Consider the following 6,001-nt stretch of genomic DNA (forward strand, 5'->3'; position numbering starts at 1 on the left):
TGTTGTTTGTTTGTATATGTTGTTGGCTTTTGTATACTGTATGTTGCTGTTTTTTTCTGCCTGTAAAGCTGTGTAGCCAGGGCGCTATCGAAAATGAGAACTCGGTCGCAATGGGTTCCCCTGGAAAAATACAGGTGAAATAAAAACCCATTAAAAAGTGTGATTTTGGATGGACAGTGCCACCAGCGCACCGGCTCTCTTCCAGCACACTCTCACACACCCTCCTACTCACCAGCAGGCCTCCCGTAGATGCTATTGGCCACCATGGGGAGCGGGGCGGGGTCGTTGGCCGGGCCGACCAATCCCGGCTGGCCGGCGGAGGCGTCGAACGACCGGGTGGGTGACATACGCTGATCCTGTCGTGGGTAATCACAGAGAAGCATTTGGTTAATGTTTAAACCATACTGGAGGCCTAACAACCAGACAATAATCAATCAATCAATTCATATCAATTAGTGCCAATATCAAGACACTTAACTAACGTTGACTCTAAAGTTTGTTTAAATATGAGTGCAGTTAAGTGTAACCATGGCCCAGCTCCCACTGTATGTTCTGTTAACAACCGTTACCAATATCTTTCTATCTATCTATCTATCTATCTATCTATCTATCTATCTATCTATCTATCTATCTATCTATCTATCTATCTATCTATCTATCTATCTGTCTATCTATCTATCTGCCTGCCTGCCTGCCTGCCTGTCTGTCTGTCTATCTGTCTGTCTGTCTGTCTGTCTGTCTGTCTGTCTGTCTGTCTGTCTGTCTGTCTGTCGGTCTGTCTGGGCACAGAGAGACGGTAGACAGGAGAGGTGTGAGAAAGGAGAAATATATGAGAGAGAGAGAGAGAGAGAGAGAGAGAGAGAGCGGAGAAGGAGACACATGAGAGAGAGACTGGTGATTATGAGTCTTTTCTGTTCTTCCGATCAGCGCAGCTGTCAGGGGATTGTGTGAGAGCTCTGAGCCAATCAGAGAGATTTAGTGATTTTCTGTGTATTTCTCGGGGGGGGGGGGGGGGCGAGGCCAGTAATTCACCAGTGTGTGGAGCCCACGGCCAAAATGACAGTGTGAGATATGCTAACGTCCAACACTGGCACTGGTTTAACATGCAGATCAGACAATGAGCTGGACACAAAAATGTGTGGGTGTGTTCTAACGGGCTGTTAACACAGCGCACACGCACACACACACACACATACACACACACATACACACACACACACACACACACACACACACACAGCTAGAAGGGCACAGCTACAGGAATTTCAGAACGAAGTGGAATTTTGAATGTGTTCTACAGTGCCTGTTGACATTAAAGGCCAACACACACACACACACACACACACACACACACATACACACACACACACCTAGAAGGCCACAGCTACAGGAATTTCAGAACGAAGTGGAATTTTGAGTGTGTTCTACAGTGCCTGTTGACATTAAACGCCAACACACACACACACACACACACACCGTGCAGAAACATCTCCTGATTCACAGCGACAGAGAAGCAGCGGAACCAAACGGAAACACAGAACAAGGCCCCACAGAGCCGTAAAGACGCTGAAGCAGTTCGCTTTAAGACACAGCTCAGTCCACAGACCCAGGATCAGCGAACCTGAGACGCTGACAGGAGGACTACTACCAGACGAGCCTGCCGGACTTCCTGTCTCACTCTGGGGTCTGAGGAGAGGAGGGGGGCTGGTGGAACAGCTAACTGCTACAGTAGATAGGAGTGGGGCTGAGCCCAGTGGACTCTGGAGCAGGGGGGGGGGGGGGGTTGTTGGAAGAGCCCTAGGATGCTCCTGGAGGAACAGAGGAGAGAGAGAGGAGAAGAGGGGAGTGGAGGGAGAGAGAGAGAGGAGAAGAGAGGAGTGGAGGGAGAGAGAGAGAGAGAGAGAGAGAGAGAGAGGACAAGAGAGGAGTGGAGGGAGAGAGAGAGAGAGAGAGAGGAGAAGAGAGGAGTGGAGGGAGAGAGAGAGAGAGAGAGAGGAGAAGAGAGGAGTGGAGGAAGAGAGAGAGAGAGAGAAAGAAGAAGAAGAAGAAGAAGAGAGAGAGAGAGAGAGAGAGAGGAGAAGGGAGAAGAGAGAGAGAGAGAGAGAGAGAGAGAGAGAGGAGAAGAGAGAGAGGAGAAGAGAGAGAGAGAAAGAGAAGAAGAAGAGAGAGAGAGAGAGAGAGAGAGAGGAGAAGAGAGAGAGGAGAAGAGAGAGAGAGAAAGAGAAGAAGAAGAAGAGAGAGAGAGAAAGAGGAGAAGAGAGAGAGAGAGGAGAAGAGAGAGAGAGAGAGGAGAAGGGAGAAGAGAGGAGTGGAGGAAGAGAGAGAGAGAGAGAGAAGAAGAAGAAAGAGAGAGAGAGAGAGAGAGAGAGAGAGAGAGAGAGAGAGAAGAGAGAGAGAGAGAGACAGTGACGGGGGGCTAAATGAGATTACAGAGGATCAATGAGGATTCCCCAGCCAGCGAACTCTTCCATTTGGCAGTTTCCCTTCAAACGGGAGAGCAGAGCGCCACTCGCACCCTCACTAGGGGCGCCGCGCCGGGGGAGGGGCTTCCATGGAAATGAACAGGAAATCGCAGAGGTGGGGAGGAACATTTTAAGGGAGGTGCACATCAAAGGAGGGTGCGTGTGTGTGTGCGTGTGTGTGTGTGTGTGTGCGTGTGTGTGTGTGTGTGTGTGCGTGTGTGTGTGTGTGTAGAGGATTCTGCTGTGGCAGCAGAGTTGTGCTGTAGCTCTGGATGGATCAATCCCAGAAGAGGTTGTGAAGAGTGGCTCTGAGCTGCAACACTGGAACACTTTAGAGATGAGAGAACACACTACTACACACTACACTACAACACACTACACTACACTACACTACACTACACTACACTACACTACACTACACTACACTAGAACACTACACTACAATACAACACACTACACTACAATACACTGCTACACTGGAACACTTTAGAGATGAGAGAACACACTACTACACACTACACTACTACACACTACACCTCACTACAACACACTACTACACACTACAACACTGGAACACTTTAGAGATGAGAGAAGCACAGCACACTACTACTACACACTACTACACACTACTACACACTACACTACACTACACTACACTACACTACTACACACTACAACACACTACACTACATTACAACACACTACTACACACTACAATACACTACACTACACTACACTACACTACACAACACTACACTACAACACATTACAACACATTACAACACTGGAACACTTCAGAGATGAGAGAAGCACAGCCCAGCACACTACTACACACTACTACACACTACACACTACTACACACTACACACTACTACACACTACACTTCACTACAACACACTACACTACACTACAACACACTACACTACAACACACTACAACACACTACAACACTGGAACACTTTAGAGATGAGAGCAGCACAGCACACTACTACAACACACTACAACACACTACTACACACTACTACACACTACACTACATTACACTACACTAAACTACACTACACTACACTACACACTACTACACACTACACTACACTACATTACACTACACTACACTACACTACACTACACTACATTACACTACAACACACCCCAATACACTATACCGCATTACAACACACTACAACACACCACTACAACACACCACTACACACTACACTAAACCCCACTACAACACACCACTACAACACACTACTACACACTACAACACACTACTACAACACACTACAACACAATACAACCCCCCACTACACTATACTACACTACAGCACACCCCACCATAATCTTGGTGTAGCATAATCTTGAACCCGGCAGCAACACTTCACTGTGACTGTACACCATACAATACGTGTGATAGATAAAATAATCTTAAAGGTAATTATTGGACATCCTTCCCCTCGGTACACTCCAATCCAACCAATCGGCTTTACTTTATCTTTTAGATGTGATTTTATTAATTTAAAGGTCCCCCTCCCTCCCGCTCTCGCCCCAGGATTTAACCCTGTTGACCTGAAGAGAGAGAGACATGGTGAGACTATAATATTATACAAGGACGAGAGGATAGACAGAGACAGAAAGAGAGAGAGAGACAGACAGAGAGAGAAAGAAGAGGATAGACAGAGACAGAAAGAGAGAGAGAGAGAGAGAGAGAGAGAGAGAGAGAGAGAGAGGAGAAGAGAAAGAAGAGGAGAAGAGAGACACAGAAGCGTTTCAGATTGTATTTGCAGCCGACAGAGGAGATGAGGGGAGGGGAGGACGAGTGTGCGGGGGATGAGGTGGGATGAGAAGACGACAGCAACAGGAGAGAGACCGGAGCGGGGGGGGGGGGGGGGTTGGGGGGCGACGGGGGAAGCCCGCTTTCCCACGGCCCGCGGCGTTCCGTCCCAGAATGCTCTCTGTCTGTCGTCGGGACGATCGCGCTTTCTCAGTCCCCCCGACAGTAGGGAGGGGTTTCCAGACCTGCCGCATAAAACGAAGATGCCAGGACCACCCACACCCACCACCGCCCGAAGCACCCCCACACCCCCCCCCCCCCCACCACCGCCCACAGCCCCCCCACCCACCCCCCGCTGGGCAGAGGAGGCTCCAGGAAGACCCCGCGCCGCAGTGGGCGAGCTCGCCACATTTCATTAGCCCCGGGTCTGGGGGGGTAACGGGATTAGAGGGGGGGTATTTAGCCGGCCGGTAGCTGGCAGAGGATGGCTGACAGACTGTGATTAGATCTGGCTGGGGGGGGGGTCGGGGGGGGTGACAGCATTTCACCACAGGACGGAGGGATGGAGAGGAGGGATGGAGAGGAGGGGAGGAGAAGAAAGGAGGCGAGCGGGGAGGAGGAGAGGAGGAGAGAAGAGATCCGCTAAAAGCCCCTGCGTCTGTGCCAAGGGCGGCTTTTAGGGACCTGCCAATATCTGTGTTCATCTCCCTCTCTCTCTCTCTCTCTCTCTCCCTCTCTCTCTCCCTCTCTCTCTCTCTCCCTCTCTCTCCCTCTCTCTCTCTCTCTTCAACAGTTTTCTCTCTCTCTCTCTTCAACCCTTCTCTCTCTGTGTTCATCTCCCTATCCCCTTTTCTCTCCTCTTTCTCTCTCTCTCTTTCTCCGTGTTCAACCCCCCCCCCCCCCTCTCTCTCTCTCTCTCTTCGAGCGTTCTCTCTCCGTGCGTCGGAGAACCCGGGGCGCGGGAACGCGGCTCTTTGATGTTCTCCGGCAGCGTTCCCCACGCTATTGATGTTCTACCAGCAGACGTTCTCTACGAGCACCCGGCTCTAATACAGCATTAATGAGCCAGGAGGGAAGAAGCACTGATCTTGACCTGGATAAGCATGTTAGTCTTTTGTTATTATGTTTCTCCCAGACAGAGAGAGAGAGAGAGAGAGAGAGAGAGCCAGAGAGAGAGAGAGGGACAGAGAGGGACAGAGAGAGAGGGACAGAGAGGGACAGAGAGAAAGAGAGAGAGAGAGAGAGAGAAAGGGACAGAGAGAGGGACAGAGAGGGACAGAGAGAGAGAGGGACAGAGAGAGAGAGAGAGAGAGAGAGACAGAGTGTTGGAGAGGGGAGGGGTGGACAGACGACCATCCCCCCCCGTTGCCTGGACACAGCCAATGAAACGTCACGTGCATGGCTGTTTATGAGGACAATATCCCAGCAGCCAAACCCTGCCCAGTGCACAACACACTCATCACAATGGATAGCAATAACCATGAATCTACCCAGCGCAGTGTGTGTGTGTGTGTGTGTGTGTGTGTGTGTTTATGTGACGGATCATTGTCCAGCCTCATTAAAGGGTAGTTTGGAACGACAGAGACAAGCCTGCGGTAGAGAGCCAGAGTGTGTGTGGAGTGTGAGTGTGTGTGTGTGTGTGTGTGTGTGTGTGTGTGTGTGTGTGTGTTGTCGTTGTCACGGGGGGTCTGTGTGGTCTGGTCCCAGCTGGGCGGCCGGTCCTCACAGCTCCCCAGAGAAACACAGGCTTCAGCAGAGAACCTG

At 50.4% G+C, this 6,001-nt stretch overlaps 1 long non-coding RNA gene across 1 annotated transcript in view; it reads right to left on the minus strand.

The window, feature by feature from the left end:
* Positions 1–260: 260 nt before the first annotated feature.
* The window catches only part of LOC311313256, a 16,043-nt gene continuing 10,302 nt past the window's right edge, over positions 261–6,001 (minus strand). Inside the window, exon 3 of the long non-coding RNA XR_014630611.1 lies at positions 261–356. This is a non-coding gene — a long non-coding RNA (uncharacterized lncRNA). The remainder of the gene's footprint in view (positions 357–6,001) is intronic.

The sequence above is a fragment of the Borostomias antarcticus genome, assembly GCF_949987555.1.
Source record: "Borostomias antarcticus genome assembly, chromosome: 9".
In the NCBI taxonomy this organism is placed as follows: Eukaryota; Metazoa; Chordata; class Actinopteri; order Stomiiformes; family Stomiidae; genus Borostomias; species Borostomias antarcticus.